The sequence below is a fragment of the Theropithecus gelada genome, chromosome 17 (assembly GCF_003255815.1).
Source record: "Theropithecus gelada isolate Dixy chromosome 17, Tgel_1.0, whole genome shotgun sequence".
In the NCBI taxonomy this organism is placed as follows: domain Eukaryota; kingdom Metazoa; phylum Chordata; class Mammalia; order Primates; family Cercopithecidae; genus Theropithecus; species Theropithecus gelada.
In genome coordinates this window covers 41,329,511-41,354,924 of record NC_037685.1, presented here as the reverse complement: position 1 = coordinate 41,354,924, position 25,414 = coordinate 41,329,511, and the positions used below count along the sequence as shown (strand labels likewise).

Genomic DNA, 25,414 nt, shown 5'->3' with positions numbered 1-25,414 from the left:
CTGAGGAGCAGAGGCTGTTTTGTGTAGGATGGTCAAGGAAATCCTCACTGACATTTGCCCAGAGGACTGAAAGAGTGGCGGAAAGAGCATCCGGGTGTCTGGGGAAGACACTCCAGGCAAAAGGAGCAGCCAGCGCAGAGATGCTGAGGTGGGAGCATTCCTGGCTTGGGTAACATCAAGAAGACCACTTTGCATGGAGCAGAGTGAGTTGGGGAGAAAGTGGTAGGAGATGATGTCAGAGAAGCAGGGTGTTCTGCGAGGGGCAGCTCATTTAGGGCTTTGTAGGACATAGTGGGGGGTTTGCCTTTAACTCCTAGGGGACATGAAGACACTGAAGGGTTTTGAGTGAAGGAGTGGCATGATCTGACTTATGTTTTATAAGCACCACTCTGGCTACTGTGTAGGAATAGATGGCAGGGGCCAGATTGAGAATGAAATACTAGAGATTGTGCAGGCACAAGATAACGGTTGGGTGGATGAGGGTGGTTTTGGTGGAGGGAGTAGAGAGAGGTCAGATTCTAGACATATGCTGGAAGTAGACTTGACAGGAATCAAAGATCATTCCAGTAATTTTGGCTTGAGCAACTGGGCAGAGAGAGTTATCACTTACTGAGTTTGGGAGTTTGTGGGAAGATACCTGGCAGTTGGGAGCAAATGTCTGGGTTCAGACATGCAAAATTTAAGAAGCTTTTCAGAGACGTCCAAGTGGAGGTGGTGAGCAGACAGTTGGATTTCTGAATCTGGAATTTGGGGCACAGGGTGAGGGTTGGGGATGTAAATTTGGGAATTGTTAGCATATGAGTCCATGGCTCCACCTGGAAATGAGTGTAGATAATGACGAGGCCTGGTTTGGAGCCAGACCATTGGGCACGCTGATGTTTACAGCACAGGGATTTGAGGAAGAGCCTGGAAAAACATCCGATGGGAGGAATAAGCAAGTGTGATTCCTGAAGCCACATGGAAGAGTGTTTCAATAAAGAGGGGAGATTAATTCTATTAAATGCTGCTGATGGATCAAGTGAGATGTAACTGAAGATTAACCACTAATGTATCTCCAACATGGTTAACTGGCACTCCATTCAACACTCTGCAGAAAACAATTCAATATGCTAGATATAGTATTTTAAAAACTTTTTGAATTCTCCTTAAGCTGGTAAGAAAGCAAAGAATACTCAAGGAGAAAAACTGCCTGCTCTTAAGCAGGCAGTATGAGGAGGGATCTGCGGTATAGGTGGAGGGGAGGCCCTATCTAAAAGTCTGGACATTTTGACAAAAGTAACAGAAAGGAAGACAGACTGTCTGGACGCAGAGGCAGGTGGCTGTCAGATATGGTGGTGGGAATGTGTTCTTCCAATGACACTTCCCTTCTTTCTCAGTGAAGGCAGAAGTAAAACCATTATCTGAGAGTAAAGGGTGTGTGTGTGTGTGTGTGTGTGTGTGTGTGTGTGTGAAGTACTCGAAGATATGAGAAGAAAGGAGGTATAGAATGATCTCCAGGGAATACTGTAAGATTGCCTTCCAGTACTAAAGGCCCACTTGAGGTTAGTCGTCATAGATTGAAGAAAAGTGCGCTTGTGGATCTGCCTGTTTCCCCCTAGGTGTGCTCATCTGCACGCATGCACAGGTGGAGGGTGGAGTGGGTCCTGACTGGTAAGTGCAAGTTCAAGAGGGAAGGGGTAAAGCAAGATGAGAGGGCAAAAGGGAGAAGACAGAAGCTCAGAAGTCAAAGCCTTCTGTTTTTCCACTTTGTCATGGATTATAATCCACCTCCTTTATTAATTTATATTTTTCTCTACCTACCCCAATTGCTGAGGAGCTCGTGTTTTATCACTCGATGTTTCCAGCATACTCTTAGCAGGTTTTATTGTCTGCAAAGTAGGAAATCCATAACTGTCAATTGAATTGTGTTTTCCTATTTCTCTTAGTCATTATACATCAGCTACATTATGTGAAATTTTGTTGAAAACTCTTTTTAAAAAGTCAGCTCCATATAAATATGTATAAGGAACTATTCTGTTCCAAAGTGCTGCTTTTGATTATAGATATATCAGCAAGGCTGAGATGAATTAAACTTTTAACAATATGGCCAATTTTGTCAATTAAGTAGATGGATGAAACTAAATATTTCAATAAAGCATTTGGCCTGATCTGTTTCATTTGACTGTTTACATTTTATCAAATTGACACATTGCTTGCCAATTTTCTACTTTATTTTTAGGAAAGCCTGGAAGATGAAAAAAAGACAATAGCCTAATAGCCTTTTTCTTTTAAAAATAATTTCTATATAGTGATTATCAATTTGAAATGTTGTTAAGGTTAAAGATGTGTGTGTGTGTGTGTGTGTGTGTCTGTGTGCATATTGGTAAGGACTTGGGGGAGTCAGAAAAACAGGGAATATAAGCAAATTTAGACCAGTGTTCTGTGATGGGCAAAAGATCCCTGAAAATCCTCTCGTGTAATTATATGAAATATAAAAGGCTAATAACTAAATTAATTGCCTTTAGATATAATAATATATAACTTTAGTCAACAAGTATGCACTGTATATCTTCTTGTGCCAGATATGATACTGGGTAATGGGTATAGTATTTCAAACAAATGTAATGTTGTTATTATGATGGAGCATACAGTCTGATGGGTTTGTAAATTATAGTCCTTACAGAGATAGATTGGACACACTTTGGTAACTGATTAGAGGTGAGGGGTCGGGAGAGAAAGGGTTATAGAAGATTATACAGAAGTGTTGCTCTTGGGCAGCTGAGAGGATGAGGTTGGCGTTAACTTCTTTAGGGAATACAAGAGGACTGTGAAATCTTGGGAAAGACACTTTTCAGATGTTGAATAATTTGCTGAGGGGTACATACGGACATTTGTTTAGAAATGTCCATCTGGGATTAGGTGAGAGTCTCGAGGCATAGATTACATTTAACATGAGAAGAAGACAAATATGTATGATGATGCTGTAGTTTTCAGCTGGAGAGAGGGGAAGATTTGAGGAAGCAACAAGAAGGTTGGTGGGAGAGATGAGTTATGAGCCAGATTCTAAAGAGAAGAATGCTCATTTTTCATTTATAAAACAATCAGTGCTGGTATATTTTAGGTATATAGTTGATTTTAGGCTTTGAATATGGGGTTTGTATTTTCTTCACACAACTGATTTTAAATTATCTGAGAATGTAGCAGAAACTAGAAGTGTATTTTAAAACTAAGATTTTGGTGGTAGAACAGGTAGCTTAAAAATGTCAGTTAAATAAAATTTAATTTCAAACACGAATGATGAAATACACATATCCTAGAAGTTTGTTTAGAGATAAGGTCAGCGAACTTTTAATGTTTCAATTCAATTTTTGTGTTTAGTTTACATATATGTTTTTCTCTCATATTTGTTTTTACTCATATTTTGTGTTACACAAGTTGATGTGTTCTCAAAAATCTAACCTTCCTAGGGACTAGAGAATTTCTTCTGTGCTGCCCCTCATCTTGTTTGCTTCTTTCCTCATATTGTGCTTTTAGTCTCAAGGTTAATGCTTGTAGGAAGCAAAGAAAGGAAAAGAAACAGGGAGTCTATGCTATCCTGAGACCTTGCTTCTGGGGCCTCTTCCTTCCTTCTGCCACCATCCCTTTCCCTCTCCATCTCCTGCTGTTCAGCCAAGTCCCCTTCCCTAAATTGGGAAAGGTGCAGGTAGAAATTCAGGCAGCCCCAGTGGTTCTACGCCTGTTTGATTTTCCTCTTGATCTCTTGCTTGCTTGTTGGCTGGGATTTCTGACAATAGTATGCTCATAATGGAAACAGAAAAAGTACAACCAAGCCACACGCTGAAATTCTCGTAACCTCTAAATGTGCACATGGCTTAATCCTAAGAAGCACTGCTTTTGGATTGTTTGCACTGCTTTATATTCTTAAGGTTGGTTGCATCCATTTTGACTGCCTGGATTGGTTTCTCAAGTATATTTTTATAAATACCCTATTTAAAAAATCACTTCTCCAAACCATACTTCAGACTAAACCACCCTAATTTTTAAGAAGCTTTTTGTTTTCAGTGAACAGCTGAATTTGTAAATAACCATTGAATTTCATTCGTTGTATCCTTGGAGCATCTTGCTGTTCTTTTGCTTAGAAAATTCTAACAGCTTGGAACTATTCAACTTTGATTAGAATGAGTTTTCTACCCATGTAGAAAAAACTGCTTTATCACCATCATTGAGAAAGATAGCTTCTGTTAAGGAAGGTGAAGTATGTCTTAGTGATCTTGCTCTCAGCGTAAAATAAGAAACAGATTCACATCTAGTATAATCTGTCTAGTGCAGAATTTTTATTACCTAGAGGCCAAGAGAGAAGCACATCACATTTATTCAGTTCTGATCTTTATTCCTACTTAGAGTTCTTAGAAAATAGAGTTGCTTAATTTTGGAGAAATGATGTTTTCTCAGACACTGGATTTTTAAAAAATAAAACAACATTTTAAAGCTCTTTTTTCTTAGGGATATTTTTCCTCCAGCTTTCACATGGCACTTTGCAGTGTTCATCTAAGAAGTCACTTAACTAATTTGCTTCTTATAAGCAGCACAGTATAATTAGGCAATCACCCTTGTGTCTAGAGTCCACCAGGGAAAACAGGTGACAGAAGTGCACAACGCATTTATTATAAAACAGTGCACAATAAAAACCAGAACTTACCAAATAAAGGAAATATGGTAAAAGACATACTGTAAAATACTAACACATAAAAGGTAAAATGAAAAATCAGCTTCAATAGAATGTCTTTGTAAGTCAATTGGGATCAGGAGCAACTGGTTAATTGAAAAGATAAATTAGCAAAAGTAGAGAGTAAAACAGGACAATTATTAAAAATGATACACACATGCCTTAAACATTTTATTTTATGTTAAATATATAAATGCTCATTCATCAGTACTTTGAGATAGCTCCACCGTGTGTTCTTTGATTAGGGTTGAACTGATCTGAGTTCCTGAAGAAATGACACCCACAATCTATGATTTCTAATTTTGGTGTTTTTAAGTGGAGCAGAACTTGAAGAACATAAGCAAGCTGAGTGCAGCATCGTTCTTGAGGTTCATGACTTTTTTTTCCCCCAATCGTTTATGGCATGAGAACACATATACCTAAATAATTTAATACTCTTAGCCATTTGCCTCTACCAGGTTTTGCCAAATCATCCAATCTATTTTTCATAGAAATAACTCTGTCTTTTGCAATTATACTTGTGATTTCAAAAATTCTTAAGTTGCATAATGAAAATAACAGTACAATGTGTATAAACAAAATTAGGGCCATGTGTTGTTGAGACGAGAACTTCCCTGCCTGGACAGTCTGTGAGGGCATCCCAGCCACTGTGGCCAGCTTTCCATGGGCACCATCACATTGATCTGTAAAACAGAAGAGATAAAAAATAGTTTTGGTTCGTTTAATAATGCAATCATTAATGACTTCGTGGGATCAAGCCATCCTCCCACTCCCACAGCTTCCCAAGTAGCTGGGACTGCAGGTGTCCTGCTAATGTTTTGATTTTTTTTTTTTAATAGAGGAAGGGTCTTGCTATATTGCCCAGACTGGTCTCAAACTCCTGGACTAAAGCAATCCTCCCGCCTGAGCCTCCCAAAGTGCTGGGATTATAAGCATGAACCCCTATGCCCTTTTTTTTTTTTTTGTAATAAACCTTTTATTTCAGAATAGTTTTAGATTTACAGAAAAGTTGCAGAGAGTACAGAGAATTCTCATTATATCCCATACCCAGCTTCCTCTTACATAGCCTCTTATGTAAGTATGCTGCGGTTGTCATAACTACTAATGAATCAATATTGACACATTATTACTAATTAAAGTCCACAATTTACTAGGATTTCATTGGTTTCTACCTAATGTCCTTTTCCTGTTCCAGGATCCCATATAAGATACCATGTTACATTGAGTTGTCTGTCTTTTTAAGGGTCTTCTAGACTGTGATAGCTTTGCAAACTTTCCCTGTTTTTGATGGCCTTAACAGTTTTGAAGAGCTTTGGTTCAAGTATTTTGTAGAATGCTCCTCAATTTGAATTTGTCTGGTATTTTCTTCATGTTTAGAAAAGTATTATAGGTTTTGAGGGGAGGAAAATCCGAGGTAAAATGCCAACCTTCTCCCATCATGTGAAGGTTATCTAGCAATACCATCAATATGACTTATCACCACTGATGTTGACTTTGAGTACCTGTCTGAGCTAGCATAGTCATGTTATTCTACTGTAAAGTTACTTTTTTTTTTTTGTTGGTATTGATTAAATGATTCTAGTAGGTAAATCATGGGTAAGATAACTTCTGCTATATTTGTGTGATTTGTATGCTGGGGTGATTTACTACACTAAAATTGGAACATGTAAATTATTTCAACTATGTTCTCTCCATGATAGAATGCAATAGTTTGGCCTCTTTATGAGGATTTCATGAATAGCTGAAAGGAGTGCACTTAATTTTGTCTTAGCACTGCTGCTGAATTCTAGTTTCCTTGGGTTGTTTCATATTTCTTGAGCTTTAGCATCTAACTGAAGTAAAGACAGTCTCCAAAGCTGCTTTTTTTGGGGAAAGTGGTTTGGAAGGAAAAATGGAGCACTATGGATGCACAATTGTGCTTCTATAGTTGTGTGATTTAGGTCTTCAAGCTCAAGACTAAATATGCCATTCTTTGGTCCAGTTTTAGTTGAATCTATGGTTAGCATTTTGATGACAATTTAAGATTTTTCTTATTACTCTTGAGTGTACTTAGCAAAAATTTACTTGCTAATTGCTTTGTAGTACATCAGGGGATTATCAAGGCCAGTCAAGTGTCCATAAGTTCATTGCCCTATTCTGCAGACCACCCCAAAAATACAAAGTGATTCCAATATGATGTGCAGAGGGGTTTTGTGCACCAAGCTGCAAACCACGATAACTCATAATCTTATACTTCTCAGAAGAAGTTGCAGAAAACCTAAGAAACAATTTTTTAATGAAGAGCCAGACTCCTACACTATGTCAGTCTATTGGAAAACATTTTAATATAGAACACGAAGAGATCTCTAGAACTCAGAGACCATCTGTTGTCTTTCTGGGCCTGGGAGACATGATGAGAAATGTCACACCAACTTCGTTTTACCTAAATATCTGAAGGGGATGCAAAAACTTTTCATCGTAGAGTTGAAATTTACTTACCTTACTTAAGTAACAATGGTTTTCTAACCTTCCAAACGGAACAGGAACAGTGGCCCTGACAGTGCAAACTCAGTCCTACATAACCAACATTAAGAAGCAACATGACCGAAGCCAATTCTTCTGTTTTTTCTTCTATAGTTCAAAGGGACTTTATTTTTCTACTCCATTTTGGATGGATAGGGAATTCAGGAGTCTCTTTTCTCAATCTCTGTGTCATCTGGATGGCCTCAGTGTGAACTTGACCTAGAGCTGCTGAATGGTGTAAATATTTTACTGCCCATTCAGACATTATTTTATCGTTTCTGTCATTTTCTTGGTTTCTGCCCTTTGCTGAGGTATTTGCTTCTATTAATATGGTTGTATGAAGCAATGTGTTTTGGGGAGAAGCAATGTGGTGCTGTGAAAAACCCTTTAGAGAGAAAATCCTAATAAGACTTGGACGTTATGTTTCTCTCTGGTACTTCTAATCCTGTAATCTCAGGCAAGATCCTAGCCTTTGATTCTCAGTTTCCTGGGGGAGAATGAGGGAAGAATTATGCCTGCTTCATCGATCTTTAGAAAGTTGGTTTTAGGATCCATTGTGTAATAATTGTGCAAAGGTATCACAAACCACACAGTTCTGTACAAGTCAAAGGACAAGAAAAAAATTAAGGCTGCTAAAGGCTAAGGAAAAGTCTAGAGTAACTAGGGATCCTCTTTGCCTAAACCACGAACCATTAAATATCACAGTGCATGGTAGAGTAAAGATCAGCACTGTTCAAAAAATGTTGATGAGAGGGACAGAGAAGAAAGTGAATTTTTAGACAATGTTGAGAACATCTCCATGCCCTAGGCTTAAATAAAAATGCACTCCAGTGGCACCAGAATCCATGAGAAGTACAACTAACTAAGAAACAAATGCCTGGTGATAATCATAATGATGAAGAACCTCCTGTAGAAGTTGGACAACATGATTTTTATGGTTCTTTCTGGTTTTAAACTCCTATGGGTGGCCAATTTAAAATAATCATGCGGATTACTTAAACTAAAGTAATCCATAAACTAATGGGAGAAAAATGAAGTAGATTTTTAAAAACATTTTGAATAATGCTTTCACAATGAAATCACTTCAATTTTCAAGTTGAGAATATTAACACAGATCTTACTCTGTACCAGACATTGTTCTAAGTGCTATTATAACCCTTTTAGTCCTCATGGTAACCTCAGGAGGTAGATCAGGAAACTGAGGCACTGAGAGAGCCATATTTTGATAGAGGTCACACAGATGGTTCTGAGGGAGGCGAAACTTGAACAATGGCAGTCTAACTATATAGACTAGGGAAAAGTGAAACTAGAAAAATTTCACTAGTATTATCAGGAGGAAACAGCTATTTTGACCACTGGAGACATACTGGAAATGAGAAAGGAGGGGATGGCAAACAGAAATTGACAATCTAGTCCCAGCAACCACTCAAATATTCAAACACAAGTGACAGAGTTCAAGCCAAGGGGATGCCACGGGGTTAAAGAATGACTCTGGAACTAATATTTAGAATGTAATTATTTTTAGAGATAACATGAAATAAATTTCTTGCTAATATAAAAACTTTTTTTTTTTTTTTAAATAAAGCAGTCCTAATAGTTTTCCTAATCATTCAGGATGTGTGGTTTTTTTTGGACCAAACAGTCTTCTAGGAAAACACGGCAGAAGATGAAGATTAAGCAATGGAGAAAAAACCTGTTATTTTAAGAAAATTAATTTTTAAAAAGTCATAGAAAAGACATTTTATTTGAATAAATATGTTTTCCCATTGACTTGAGTACTTTAGTTGTAGCAGATCATTCATAGATTTGTGCCATAAGATTTTGACTGGAGAAGCCACTTGTATTATGATTGCATAACTTAACTGCTATGTTTCATTTGTTATTTTTTGCTTGGTATTTGTGGATGTTAAGTGTTAGTTCATTTTTTTCATACTTCAGATTTCAGGTTTCTACTTCTACATCTCCAGCCCTGAATACTCATGGAAACTCACTGTACCTGTGACAGGTTGCATGAGTTTTCCCCCTCTGTGGACTCAATTTGTGTATTATTGTATCATATGACATTTTGAATCAAGTGCTGCTAGTACCAAGCTGCTATCATCAGCTGATGCCAAAAATATTCCTTATAACACTTCTCAGCATGCAAGTGAGAGCACTTCAAATCACACAGACAGAATTTCCAGCCATTGTTCTTTTCTTTTTTGCTTATTATACAGCAATAAGAATCAAAACAAAAGGGGATTTATTAGAAAATAAGGCTTCAGTAAAATGTTATAAAACATGAGGTTTATTGTTTGTGAAGGTTGAGTGAAATTCAGTTCCACATTGTAGATACTGCCTCAGAGGCCTATTTTCCCCTTCTTTTCTCTATTCCCAGATATTTTTCAAGTGGAATCTTTTTTTCAGTCTTTGATTACATTAAGGTGCAAACTATTTATCCATCTGGAAATAAGCAATACTGTCAACAGAGAACCAGGAAATGAAAAGTGCAGCTGGCCATATGCCTTCTCTATGGCCTCTTTATGTTACTGTGCTGATCAGGACAAATGCAATACCCATGGTAGCAATAGGGAGAGTGAAAATACATATTCTCCAAGGGAAGACAATTAAAAGACAAATTCTATCAGGAAGGTTTGTCATTTTCTAATATTGAGAGTGCTGAGCCTGCATCTATCAGCAAATTTCACACAAATTAATTCATTTTATAAAGTGAATGCTGAAACTTGGAAACCAACTGACAAGATGCCAGGGATGGCATGGCAAGGAAGAGAGAAGCTTCATGGCAATTTTGAATACCTGATCTCTTGCTTTCATCATCTTCTCTAGGGGAAGAAACACGGAGCCTGTTAGTTGGGAGGTAAAGAGCAGGAATGGATACCAGAGATGGACAGACAGTGGGGTGGTGAGAAGGGAGCTGCAATTTGCTAATCCTTTTAGTACTGCCTGTCAGTCATCTTGCTTTCCTTATTCATTGATCCTGGAGAGATTTTGAACAAAGGGCTGGTGGAGTTGCACAGATGTGATCTTCATTTCAGCCTTATGAATACCTACCAAGGTCTCTTTAAATCTGTGGTTCCTGCACGAAGTGCTGTGACCTCAGGCTAATAGAGAGGTCCAGATGTCACATGTGCCAATTAGAAAGAAATGAGGACCATGGCTATGGCCCACTGCATTCAAAAGAGATGCCAAAACCACCCATTGGCGTTCATTGCTGTCTAATACTTGACCTATCCTGCTGTTTATTGTGTGTGGTGGCTCCATATTTTAAAACCTGTATTCATAAAAAGATACTTCTCATCCTGCTGAGTCTCAGGCCCATTGTTGTAGGTGAGGTGGTTTCTTCTGTTTGATACATAAAGTTTTGCTGAATTTCGACTTGGAAATTGCAAAGGCTTACCCAAAACCCTGAAGGACAAGCTAAGAATTCATACTTATTAAGCACTTGGTAGGTGTCTGACACTGTAGTAAATATATGCGAGAGCCCAGAACAAGCTGATGTCCATGTACATACCTTTAAAAAATATAATGATCTAGACTTACCTGTGGAAACTGCTTCAGATACTGATCTTACTCTTTCCCATTACATCTGAAATTCTGGAAGATAATATCCTGAAAGATTTATCCCCAAGAATAACAATACATTAAAATCTCCTGCTTTGAAAATGCTTTGAAATTGTCATTTTTTTTTTTTTTTTTTGCTATAGAGTATAAGTTAGGAAATATTTGGCAGGTAAAATCAGACATTCAACTCTGTCAGTTTTTGTCAATTTCTGGGGTGATGAAAGATATGAGAACAAGAAGGCTGGTTTAGTACTGACTCCTGGTTTATGGTAAATAATGAAATGTAAGCCAGAAGAACAAATTGGCAGGAGCTCCAGCCAGCCAGTCATTCTGCAAGCGCTTGGGATTGGGCAAAGTGAGAGTCCAGGTCACAGACAAGGCCGGCTCTAATCCAGATAACTGTGGAGTCAGCATTAATGTGCTGACTCACTGCAGCAACTCTCAGGCATTTCTCTTATCCTTTAAATGCTTCCAAGTTTTGTATTTTAAGTTTAAGTAGGCACCACAGGCACTATGTGGGCAAGAAGGAGGGTCGGCCTGGGGTCCTACAATAGGTGATAGGACCCCAGGTAGTAGGATCCCAACTCCCCTTCAAGGTGGTAAAAACCAGAGCATTGGAGGAGTCAGGGCAGAGGTGCAGACACCTTCCTGGGACCTGTTGAATCTTTTCAGGTGTACGTAGCTGCTGGCCTCTGAGCTCTGTCTTTTTTGCCAGTCTTATTCTTAGGATCTGATTTTATTCCAATCAAGTCTTTGCCATTCCTTCCTTGGTTTCCTCAGTATAGCACACCCCATAGTATGGTATTGTGTGGGGACTCTCAGCTTGATGGATGCTGATTTTTCTGGTTCTAAAAATGTTATTTATTGATCCATCTATTTTAATTTATACCTATGTAGTTATTTATTTACTTTGGTGAATAGAGAACACATTCTTGACACAGGGAAGGAATACACTCCTTTAAGCTTCTCCTAGCACCACTGTGAAAACTTCCAGACTTTTTTTCCTCCCAGATCCTATGAACATGCTAGCAAGTTCCTCTCCGCCTTCTACTCAGAACTCAAAATACAGTTTCTCTAAACTGAAGGTAGGACCAAATCCCATGTATAAAATTCCCAGGGTAATATTTGTAAAGACAGTTTAAAAAGAAGAAAAGGCTTAATTGTAACTTGTAAATGATGGTTCATGAAGGAATGTAGATAATTTATAAGACTGTTTTGAGTTCATTGGTAGAAATATTTTCAACAGTGTGTGGCTGAAAAGTTAGAAAATTTATGTCAATCATGCTTTTTAGCAAAGCATCTTTTTACTGCTTTTAGAGTCATGCACAAGAAAACATGCAGCTTACCACCTATAAAATACTATTGCTCCATTTTAACGCTGTCTTTGTTTTGATTTTTTCTTTTTATGTGAAAGTGATACAAAGTGAATAAAAATAACATTGTTTTTCAAAATATTATTGGTTATAGAATTTGTACTTGGTTTCTGCAACATCTTATGCTCCCCTAAAGAACAATTTAAACTCTATAGGTTTGCGTAGATCCATAGAGTAGGTCTCACAAAGACAGAGTTATCCTTTGCTGCTGATATGTCATTGTGTAGGTATGGTAGCTGTGGCAAGGGCTGGTGACCACTGCGTAGGGTGAAAATGACTATGTGATTTAAAGGATTAAATCTGCTCTGGTAGAAGTGACAGTAGACCTGGACCTAGCTCGGGGCGCTACCCTATCACTCATTCCAGAATAAAGCTGAAGACCGCAACCAAGTCTTGCATATGCAGGACACAATGCTACATTGGTGCCGGGCTCAGGCACAGCACTAGAATTTAATGGAAAAGTTGGTAGTTGGCACCAGAACAAAGTAGATCAGGTCCAGAGAGTTAAAGATATGTCGATCTTAGGAGACTGTTGACTATTGCACTCGGGCTGCTCCAGGAAGGTAGCAGTGACAATTTTGATAATGTGCTATATGGCTTATTACCATTTGTCTTAGTCCGCTCAGGCTGCTATAAAACATACCCTAAGATGGGTAGCTTATAAGCTAGACAGAAATTTGTCGTCTAGTTCTGGAAGCTGGGATGTCCAATATCAGTGCACTGGCAGAGTGGGTGTCTGGTGAAGGCTCATGCTCTGGCTCATAGACAGTGCCTTCTCTCTGCTTCCTCAGGTGGTGGAAGGGACAAGGGAGCTGTTTGTTTCCTTTATAAAGGTACTAATCCCATTTGGGAGGGCTTCACTCTCATGACCTAAGCACCTCCCAAAAATCTCACTTCGTAATCCCATCACCTTGGGGATTAGACTGTCAACATGTGAATTTTGGAGGGACATAATCATTCAGTTCATTGTACCGTTTGAGTTATTTAACTGAGCTCTTCTTTGAAAACTAAGTCTCTTTCTAAATATCCTGAACTTAATAGAAATAACTTACCCTTTAAGGTAAGGATAACCCTTTAAGAATAGAATAACCCTCTAAGGCTACCATGTTTTGACTTCACTAGAATCTTGGAGAGAGAGAAAGAAAGAGAGAGAGAAGGCAGAGACAGAGAGGAGAGAGGGAGAGGGGGAGGGAAAGAGAGAGAGAGAGAGACAAACAAAATCATTCACACACAAACAAGGTAACCATGGTATTAAGAAAACCATAAATTATTTAGCAGTAATTCACCCTCTAAGCATGTGTTGAGCATGTACAATGTATAGAGCATTGTCTAAGGCTTGGACCTATGTTGGCTAATTAAGATATAACACAGAATCTGTTCTTATGGGTCTGTAAGTCTAATGCAGGGGTCAGCAAACTACAATCTGCAAGCTGAACCTACCTCCTACTCGTTTTTGTACAACCCTTAAGCTAAGACTGAGAAACACCAAAAGAAGATTAATATTTTGTGTTACATAAACAATTATGTGCATTTAATTTAGGTGTACAGACACTGAAATAAAATTTTATCAGAACATAGCCATCCTCATTCTTTTACATATTGCCTATGATGGTTTTCATGTTATAATGTCCAACTTGAGTAGCTGCATCAAATAACTTGCGGTGCACAAAGCCTAATATATTTAATTTTAGCTCTTTATCAAAATAGTTTCAATGGGTTTTCTAATGGGATAGAAAGCCATTAGTCAGATTATCACACCATTAAAATTAAGCATCTGGGGAATGCTGGGAATGAATGGTGTATAAATATATGAATGTGTATAATGAAATCTAGAAATATAGTGATGGCAAGCAGACCCACGGTGGAATTAAAACCTTCATCACTTTTTGTTTAATTCTTTACAGGGCTCACAAGAGACCACACTCAAGGAGTGATGGACAATTTGTAATTGGTAACGTAATTCTAGTAATACTAAGTGTTGAGGAGTATCCGAATGAATCCCTACTTCTCTGATGTTGAAGGTGTTGTAAGGCAAAGGGTCAAGAAATCAATTTAGTGACATCCTATAATGCCCAGGCTTTCATTGGCTAACCTTGGCATTTATTGGTACTCCTATTGAAAAAAAAACACCTGACAAATTCACAGAATATAGAGAAAAATGTTGAAGGATACAAGCTTTTAAAAATGAAAAAAGAGGGTGAGGCATGGTGGCTCACACCAGTAATCCCAGCATGTTGGGAGGCCAAGGCAGAGGATCACTTGAGGTTAGGAGTTTGAGACCAGCCTGGCCAACATGGTGAAACCCCATCTCTACTAAAAATATAAAAATTAGCTGTACATCGTGGCGGGTGCCCGTAATCTCAGCTACTCAGGAGGCTGAGGCAGAAGAGTTGCTTGAATCCAGGAGGCAGAGGTTGCAGTGAGCTGAAATCTCGCCACTGCACTCCAGTCTGGGTGGCAGAGCAAGACTTCATCTCAAAAATAAAGAAAAAATTTAAAATAAATTTTAAAAAATGAGAAAAGACATCAGCTGTATAGATATATTAAGATATAGGAAATGTATTTTACTCCACAAATAAGCAAAAGGTGGATACTTTTGTGTCATGGAAGGACTATTTAAAATTTATGGGAATAATATTTTTCTTCTGAGAGATTCAAAGTACTTGTTTTGTTTAAATTCTATGAATATTATTATGGCATAGTAAAAAAGTAAATCTCTTAGGTTGCACTTAGAATTAATACAAAGTTAGATCTTTGAGCCAGTTTTTCTGTTAATTATTGTGAATAACAGGATATGTGAGAATAAGGCTCACATTATTTGTCAGTTGTGACAAATTTTGTTCACCAGTTTGCAATAGACTTTAGTTTGCAATATTACATAAACATGACCGCTTTATTAGCCTTTTATGATTATGATGAAGGAAAATAAAAAAGTTGGAGAAAATGAAGTCATTGTTTCAAAGTAGTATTAATATTAAATAAACTGTCATGGTCATGTAGAAGAGCCTTTGAATTTTTAGACTCTTAGACAGATTCAACTTCAAAGGCTACTTTATTCTCTGATGCAAATGCTTTTTATCATTCATCCTCAAACGATATTAGTTCATTTGTGTAGCTTCAAAAGATTCTCATTTATTTATTGAACAAACAACTACTGAATGCCTACGGTGTGTCAGGCGCTGGATCTGATGTTTGGAATAACAAGACTATTAGAGAGTTTCTGCTGTGCTCAGGTAGTGGGAAGACAAAGGTAAAAAGTTGGACTCCGGTGGCCAAAGGATTATCCCCCCAAAGTTAAGTCTGTAATAAAGTAAGGGGGTTATCATGGAAGTAAATGGAATAATATTGTCTGCATACGTTTTTATCTTTCACTTTTAAAATTTCATTTGATATATTTTAGTAGGTCTTCTTGGGCCTTTTAGATTAAAAACAAGAATTTAAATATTAAGCATTCAGTATTAGAAATTTGATCAAGTAAGGTCTTTTCTTGTTGTGGAGATATAAGTTACTATGTGATCTTCCCTACTATTCTAATCTGAAATTTAAATAAAACATAAGTTAAAAACATTTTGGAGATGAGAAGAAAAAAAAGGCATGGCATTAATAGAGATGTTTTCTGAAAGAGTTATCCTCTAAATTGCATGTCTACCTTTTCAGCAGTTACTAGGAAATAGATATGTTCATAGTGATTATAGTGATTATATCCAAATAATGTCATAAACTAAGGTGACTCTGATATTTAATCTCCAGTCACGTTTAATTTCATACTCTTAGTATTACACCAGATGCAGTACACGTAAGCATGCTATGTACATACACATTTACAGAATGGTCAAAGCAAAACCAAAGCCAGGGACTGTAGCCTTGAGTTACTAGTCGTCTTCCTAATTGCAATCACTATTTTTTTTTTCTGAAATATGATTTTGTTTTCTGTTTGTTCCTTTTTTATTATACTTTAAGTTCTAGGGTACATGTGCACAACGTGCAGGTTTGTTACATATGTATACATGTGCCATGTTGAAGTGCTGCACCCACTAACTCGTCATTTACATTAGGTATATCTCCTAATGCTATCCCTCCCCCCGCCCCCCACCCCACGACTATTAAAGCTCAAATATCACAACCATTTTCAAGTATGTGTCAAAGATAGGGAGGGAATGACCAGGGATGCCATGTATTCTCACTGGGCTTGACAGAATAAGGAAAATGTTTGCCTTCTTTAGAAATGAATCCCAGGGATTAGTCCATAGTGTGGCTCCTGTAGAATTACACAAAGTGCCTTTGACACATATTATTAAATATTATTTATTTTAAATAACTAGCACTGGATTAGGTTCACAGTCTTTTGTTGTAATACTGCAAACAATTTCTGACTCAACAGTGAAATAATTCATTAATCAATAAGGATTTATTGAGCATTTTTTGCATACTACATATAGTGGGTTGATGGAAGTTATGACATTCATGGATACATTTATTTAACAAGTACCCATTAGGCAATTTGTGTAAGCAAACACCATGATGAGCACTGTGAGTTAAGTGATACTTATAGATAGAGAGAAGTAATACTACAGGGTCATTGGCTTCAGATAATTCCCAGGTTAGTTACGCATGCAGAGAAGCAAAAACATTTCCATGAAATATGTGACTGAGTGTAAAATACAGATGACAAATGCTGCAGCTATTTAGGTCTTTAAGAGGAAAGGGGGCATTTTGTGGAAGAGGTGGAACTTGACCAGTTCCTATGTGATGGGTGAGCTTTGGGCAGCAGGGGATTTCTTTCTGGGCAGCGGGAGGGGGCAGACTGGTGGGCTGGGGACAACGTGGTCGGGGAAGTTGGTGCTAAAGAGTTAGTGCTCATAATGCATGCAGGAAACACCAGCTTGTGGACAAACCTGGTGAGAATATGGCAATGATTGCTTAGGAACGCTGGCCCCTAAATAAAAACATTCATGAAGGGTCTACTTAACTCTGTCTACAAAGTTGGAGCGTGTCGTGAACAATGAGACCTATTTTGCTCTCAGGATGTTTTAGGAGTCTCAGACCCGTGGTTCTGGATATAGATTCCAGTGAGTTTTCCTTCCTTCTTGATGCTGATTTGCTATTGAATCCTGTTCCATGAGGGGTACCCCATTCTTAGTCTTCCTTACCAATCCTCTATCTTGTACTACGATCCCTGCAACCTTTTGCCTTGAAGTATCAGCCTTGACTTCATGTGTTACAAGCTGTTGTAACCTTAGGCAAATTACTTTCTTTCTCTTTGCTTCCATTTTTTCATTTAGAAAATGGGAATAAAAATAGTACCTACCCTATTGTAAGTTGTAAGTATTTAAAATATTTAGAACAGTGTTGGGCTCTGATTAAGTGCGATCAATGTATTAAAAGGCATCAAAATATTATTTGGCTAGTTAACAAAGATTTATCTGATCCATTTGCTGAATAAACACAGATCTAAAAAAGTAGAGTTTGTGAAGAAAAATCATTAGAAATATTGGAATGTAGTGCACTCTCAAACAGTTTAATATCAAAATACAGAAGAATTCAGGGCAGAGATTGTGTGGTATTAACTCTTAGTGTAACCTTCCAAGTTATTGAAGAACCGACTTTATTGTAAATATAAGTCTCAACTAGCATTTACCCCACCAACTGTTAGTTCAGTCTAATTCCTGAAATTCATGGATGTAAACCATTCCAAGAAAGTGAGTTTTCTATACTTAATATTATGTCCAGAAAAATAGCTACCAGAAATACATTCATATAACATCACACATTCCAGAAATTCTTCTTAATAAAATAATTCTTCACTTTGAAGCAGGATATATAACCAAAAAATTGTATTAATATAGGTACCGAGAACTTTAATCAAATCACCAGAGAGATTTATTATGGTGTCATGAGTATTATCCTTTGCTCTGTAAAAAATTTCCTCTGACATTAGGAAAGTATAAGTAGATGTGTTCTTGTGGCTACAATTTCTAAATGAATAAATATGTTCAATCATAGGGTCCTCCAAGATTCATTATTTTTTCTATACTTTTTATGTCTTTGGTGACTCTTCTTTTCCTCCTTTTTGAAAAATATAATGTACACAGCTCAAAGTGGTGAGAAAGAGAAAGGGGTGGGGGTAGAGAGAGAGAGAGAGAGAAATAGAAAAGGGAGAATGACAGGGTGAGAGAGAGCTAAGACTTAAACATTGACTATTTGCAATAAGAACCAATGATTATATTAATTATTTAGGGTCTTCTTTACTCCTCAGTAAGAAAAACCATTTAATTTTTTAAAAGTAGGATTGTCTGCATCAAAACCATGAGTAAGCATTTGTGTTTGATATTCCTGCTGGAATGCTTTAGTTTTGTGTTTCTATTATTTTATAGCTGACTGTCAAACTCAGATGGCTTTCTGTACTTGTACTTAATGCATAGAATTGTATTTAATCTAAAAAAATCACACTGAAATTAATATTGAAAATTTCTTAAACTTTTAGAGTACAAAAATATCTTGAGAGCGTCTAGACCAATTTCATTATTTTTTAAATAATATTTTTTTCATTTTTTAATGTGAGAGGTGATTGCACTGTTTATTCTTTTATTGTTCATATTGTACAAAGGTTAAACTTTAGGCAAAGTCAACTTTACTAATTAATTTTTTCATTGAGACTTTGCTACATTTATCATTAGGTTCTGCCTTATTTACCCAGCAACCCTCAATCATTCCCATCATCAACAAATTTTATTGAGGACTTCATAGAGTTCTTCATGAGGGACAGTCCTTTATAAGATCAAGACAATCTTATGAAGTTTTATAATTGATTTTGTCAGAGTTGCGATTTGGAGACATTCTGGCTATGCCATCTGAAATATGCTTTTGTGTGTGCAAGACCTATTTCCTAGACTTTGAGATGACCTCAAGAAAGCTGCTGTCTCTTGCGGGGGAAAAAGCACCAATTTACTACAGCATTGCCTGAGGTTCCAGTGCCAGCACTTCTGCATTACCCACCCTTCACTATTTTTTAAATCACAGAAATGGAGAATATTAAGGATCATCTAGTTATAATACCTATTTTTTGCCTGTGAAAGTAAGTGCCAATGATGATTGACTACCCACTACATACTGACATATATATGCATTATTCCATTTAAACCCCATAACAATACTGCAATATGCATTATTTTCATTTTACAGAGGAAATGAGACTCAGAAATTGAGACCTGGAAAAATCAACTGACTAGCTTATGTTTACACAACTAGTGAGTGGCAGATCTGAATTTAAGGATTAGGGAATGAAACAAATTATTTAATATAATTTAATGTCTCCCTTTTGTACACACGCATTAGAGAAAAGAAATTTTGATTGCATTTTTTCAATGAAGTATGGTGGCAGTAGACAGTAGGTTCAGAGAAATTGCTTACTGCAAATCTTTGAAAATATTTAAAAATATTTAATAAAGGAATTTTCTAAGAATGGTTGGAATTTATACTAAATTTTGAAAGATATGGTGAAATGAAATTGATGACAAAGGATTGTTTTTCAGTGTGAACGTTTGAAGATGTTAGATAACGTTGGTAAAAGACTTCCTTGTAGATCACTTAATGTGCATCCTCCATAATCTTACTCATATTCATCAAGTCTTTAGCCCAGCATGTCCCAGAAGGGGTTTTGGAGCTATTATAGCAGAGACTACAAATTCTTCTCCATTCTCTATTCTCTTCTTCTTCTTTTTGAAATAGTAATAGAGGTTTCAGCTGAGCATATGATCATGTCCCTAAAGACTACATTTCCCAGCCTCCCTTGTAGCTAGTTGTGATCATGTGATCAACCCATAGCCAATGGAATTTTAGTGAAAATAGTGTGATCAATTCCCAGGTCATTTGCTCAAAATAGTGCAGTATATCCCCTTCTTTTCTTGTCTCCATTGAGTGGAACATGAGTGTGATGGCAGGAGCTGGGGCAGTCATGGATGAAAAGTTGCCTTTGCAGGACCACAGAGCAACAAGATAGAAGGAGCCTTGAAACCACCATACAAGTTTGGGCTGCTTTTTCTCTCTCAGAGAAAGAGGTAAATGCCTGCCTTATCTAAACCACTACCAGTTTTCAATATAGATAATCTGAATCCTAATCTTTTTCAGATATTAATAAATATAACTTAAGAAAAGGTTTGGAAAACATTTACATTAAGAAGCTAGAAAGGCTTTTTTTTTTTTTTTTAAATTACATGAATTCTCAGAACTTTCATTGGATAGCTATGTGTTCAAGCCTTGGCCAATGGGGTATGAGTGAAAATAGTGTGACCTTAATAGTGGTTGGAATGAATCTCCAAGAGGAAGTGTGAAGTGTTTCTAATATTTATTCGATTACAAAAATTATTTTTAAAATGGGGCTTCCGATGGACTTCACATGTATGTGGAGTGGATTTTGAGAACTGCAGCTTTAGGAAGCACAACTTTACAAATCTCTTAGCGGCTGAGCTTAAGATAAATGTTGAAGGTAGGCATGAGGAAGTTGTGTTGTAGAGAGCCATTCAATTCCACATATCATTATGGAGCACTAAGTGTTAGGGAGATAAAGATATATTTTGTTGGAAAGAAAATGAAATAAGTTATTGTTACAGATACTCAACTGACATTAAGACAGATGAAATAATTTCCAAATAAGAAGTGGCTCGGGTTCCTTATATGATAACCTGTAATAAGTGGGTATAGGAGACTGGGCGTGGTGGCTCATGCCTTGGGAGGCCGAGGTGGGTGGATCACTTGAGGACAGGAGTTCGAGACCAGCCTGACCAACATGGAGAAACCCTATCACTACTAAAAATACAAAATTAGCTTGGCGTGGTGGTGCATGCCTGTAATCCCAGCTACTCGGGAGACTGAGGCAGGAGAATCGCTTGAACCCAGGAGGCCGAGGTTGTGATGAGCTGAGATCTCGCCATTGCACTCCAGCTTGGGCAACAAGAGCAAGACTTTGTCTCAAAGGAAAAAAAAAAAAAGAAGCAGGGATAGGAGAAGGGGCAATGTCAGCCTCTGTGGCATATTCTGAATTTATACGTGTGGGGCTTAAGATGGTAGAAGAAGTTGCTGCATTTGCAATGCAGGCATATGATTTTCTTTCTTTGGCATAGTTGTGAGAGGTGCCTGGTAGAGAAATGATAAATCTTGACCAGGTTCATCCCTTGTTGCCACCACTATTTGGGACACACAGATATTGAGTTATTTAGTAAGATATCTAGATGGACATGTACTGTATTCTTTTGGAAATAGAGGCCTGAAGCTAGGAGAGATGAGAAATCTGGAGAAGTGTTTTTGGAAGTCATTTTAGTACCCCTGAACTTGTACCTCTGAACTTAAAGTTAAAAAAAAAAAAGTTAGGATCAGAGCAATAGTGGAATACATAAGAAAAACAGAGTCAAAGATTTCAAGGTGAGGTGAGTAGTTTTTATGACAAGACTACACTTCAGGGACAAGTGTGGAGAGATGGAAAGGAAGAGAAGATTGCTGGTTTTGATCATTAGGAGGTTGTTGGTGACCATGGTGGAGTAGAGTCAGGTCAAAACAATGATAGCGGTAGGGGCTTATTTCCTCTGCTTTGAAGAGTGGATAACTGTGAGGAGGGAGATGAGTTGGGACCAAAACATGCTAGAACGTTGATGAGACACACCCTGTCTTTGCTGGGCTGATGAATAGAGTTTTCAGGGAGAGGGCCACTCTTGCTTCTTTACTGGAAGTTTCTAAATCCAGAAAAGCATTCGAGGACCGATGGCAGCACAGGCTCAGGGACAGCCCTTACTACCTCCTGAGCTTACTCAGAGCCTGCATTCAGGTAACTCCGTTTTGATGCTACTCTATTTTATAACCAGTAAAAAGAAAATCTTAACTTTTCATCAGAACAATGGCTTGATTTCATTTAGAATTCCTTAAAATTATTTTATGTTTGCCTCTGTGAAAATATTACTACTGAAACTCAAGAACTTCGGGGAAAAAAAAATAAAAGAAAATAATAGCAGAAATAGGTGAAATCTAAGTCCAGTTCTCCAAGCACGTTGGGAAGCACCTTTTTATCCTATTTATTTTGTACTCCTCCTCTAGGGATTGTGTCTATTCATTCATGGAACTATGATGTTAGGTTCCCTTGAAATGTACACAGAGTCGACTCAAACTCTGAACTTCATATTCTGTAGGAAGCTCAATGTCCTCCCCATGATTTCTCGTGTTTCCCAGGGATGCCTGCTCTCATGTTTACTCTAGATCTATTTTCATATTCCTACTAAACTCTAGAGCTTGTTTGTTTGTTTTTTAAATCTTAGCTCTTGGAGCTGTTCTTATTCCTTTGTCTCATGCATACTTCCAAAATAAAACAAAAACCACGATCCAAAGAAGACATTGGTGTGTATAATGGCTTCACTGAAGGTTTGCAGTGACTGAGGCAGTTTAGCTTGCAGAATCAAACACTCATTCAGCTGCTGTCCTGCATTCCTGACTCTGGAAATTTTTAAATTGAGCTCCTTTTCCACATGATCAAACATCCTGTTCCATTGCTGACCACTGCCCCCTCCACTCTCACTCATGGCTTGCCCTCTCTCCTTTCTTGATATCTTCTCCACCCTCCAGATTCTATGAGCATCTCATGGAGCAGTCAACATCAGTTGGTTTTGCAGTTTTTTCACATAAAACATTTGTTTGGGTCATACTCCCTCACTTACAACAGTCTCTTCAGGTATTTTCCTAAACAAAGGCAGTTCTCTCTCTTTGGGAAACTCTGGTACCAGCTGTTAAAGTGACATTTGTTTCCAACTTGCTACATAATTTTAAAAAGATAAATATGCTATTTATTCTTTAGTAGCTGACATGTCTGGAAAATGCTGAAATAATAGCCTAATTTTCCTGCAGCATGTGGTCTGAGAAGGGACTGTTATTTGAACCGAGTGAAAAAAGGAAAAATAATTATTTAATATGTATAGAACTGCATCCATGTTATACTTAAATGATATTTGTAATTATTTTACCATGTATACAACTTCCTTCCCTGATATGTTAAATCATACGCAGAATATAGCTTTAGGCCTGGTCTCTGGGCAGCATGTCTCCAAGTCAGTCTGTTTCCAATAGATGTAAATGCAGGAAAGAATCTGTATAACATTAGGGAGAAGACTTGGAAGGCATCTGTGCATTCAGCAGGGAGAATTGATGGCCAGAGATTTTCCAGGGGAGCCTAGGTGCGTTTCAAATAGAATCCCTAAAGGATTTTATTCTGAACAAGATGTTAATGGTTATATTATAAAGCTTAGATTTTAGACTGTGTTGTTTCCAAGAAGGGTTCAATTTTTATTAACTTACGTTTTTTAAGGGGAACAAAGCTGAGGAAAGAAAAACTATAATTTAGTATGCATTGGTCACTGTGCCCATTATTTATATGTGGCATTTGATTTTGTCCTCACAATAATGTAGAGACATAGCTTAATGCCCCTATTTTCAGATTAGAAATGTGGCACTACGGGAAGTAACTATCTGTGCTACAGTTACATCTAGTAAAAGGGTAAAGTTAGGATTAAACTCTAGTCTGATCACGCCTCAATTGTTCAGAACATGGAAATCAAATTCTCCATTATTCACTTCTTGAACTTAAGACTTACTATTCCAGTCTTTCTTTTGAAATACATGAGAACAACACTTGGTAGTTCTGTAAGAGGAGGAGTAAGACAAACGTCATTTGTAGGGAGAATATAATAAAGCTGTTTCAATGAAGAAGTTGAGTCACTATGATTTATTCCCTCTGTATGTTGTTTTTTTCTGTTTGTTATACATCAATATTCCTGTTCTTACATTATCTTTTAAGAATGGGAATTATGTTAAAATAGCATGCAATAATAATTGTGCAGTCTTGTTTTTTAGAGAAATGGTATATACTTAAGTGATTCAGAGCAGAGCCCCTGGAGTCAGACTGCTGGATTTGAAAGCGCAGTCCATTCTGTATTTGCTGTGTGACCTTAGGAAAATTACAGCAGGTTTTCTGTATGGCTAAGTTTTCTTTTTTTCTTTAATGATGGTAAAAGATAACAGTCGTATTATCTCATGAAACTACTGTGAATATTAATGTGTGCAAATACACAGAAAGTGCTTAGAACGGTGCCTGGCATACGTTTACTAGAATTAGTATTACAAATTAGTGATCAACAATATATATAATGAGGAACAAAATAATAGACACAATATATTAAAAAGACACTCAAATAATATATAACTCAAAGTTGGAAGGTGAAGAAGCAAACCTTGGCAAATAAATTGATCAAATATAACGTGCATTTTGTTAAAGTTTTGCTAGTTGTAGCGTAGCCAAAAGGTAGAAATAACCTGAGCCTTCAACAATAAGAAATGGTTAACAGATAAGCTTACGTATGATGGTAGCTACTAAAATACCATGTTTTCCATAAAACATGTTCCATGTAAATATATTACTTGGGAGAAGAATGAAAACTTTGTATAAACCTTATTAAATCTATCATTTATCTATCTATCTATCTATCTATCTATCTATCTATCTATCTATACAAACATACATAAATATAGAGAGGTTTGGAAGAAAATATAGGTGTATGTTAAAAATAACCTCTTGATGAAGGGGTTACGGGTAATTTAAACTTTTAATTTTTCCAATTTTCTTCCACTAGTTCTCAGTACTTTCATAGTCATAAAATAACATTTAAATAAATTAAAACAATCCAGTTCATACATGTCAAAAATATATAATATTTAGCTTTGCTTTTTGTGACTTTTATATCCAGCTGGTATATTTAAGTCACAAAATATGTCACATCATCTTCGTTTCCTGGGCACTGTTGTGCAAGGTCACTACGGACGCTCAAGATGCGCTCTGTGTTTATACTTCATCATTGCACCCTCGGCAGATGGTGCCAGACTTCTGTATTTGATGGAATTTGATTTCCCCTCTCACAATCGCTGTTTGCTTTCAGTCATTTGTCTTAAAATGTAACAAATGAACATTATGATAGCAGCAGAGAGGGATTTTTCAGAGTAATGCATACACTGGAACTTAATGAAATGTGTGTATATATATGTGTATATGTATTTTACATGATTATATATATTACACTGTATATACATTTTTTATATATATATATATAAACACAAAATGTATGTGGAGTGATGCTTACCTTTGGGGTCAAACATCTAAAAGCCTGAGTTTTAGAGCAACTTGATTTTGTTTCCAGAGGGAATGATGCATTTTGAACCTATGTTCAATCACCCTCTGTTTCATCAT

General features: G+C 37.1%; 1 protein-coding gene across 18 annotated transcripts in view; it reads left to right on the top strand.

The window, feature by feature from the left end:
* Nucleotides 1–25,414, top strand: part of FGF14 (fibroblast growth factor 14) — a 683,901-nt gene that overhangs the window by 99,849 nt on the left and 558,638 nt on the right. The window contains exon 2 of one of the 18 annotated variants that reach the window (XM_025364158.1): nucleotides 9,146–9,212. The exons of the other annotated variants lie outside the window; for them this stretch is intronic. The gene's annotated coding sequence lies outside the window, so the exon portion shown is untranslated. The remainder of the gene's footprint in view (nucleotides 1–9,145; nucleotides 9,213–25,414) is intronic. 18 annotated transcript variants of the gene reach the window in all.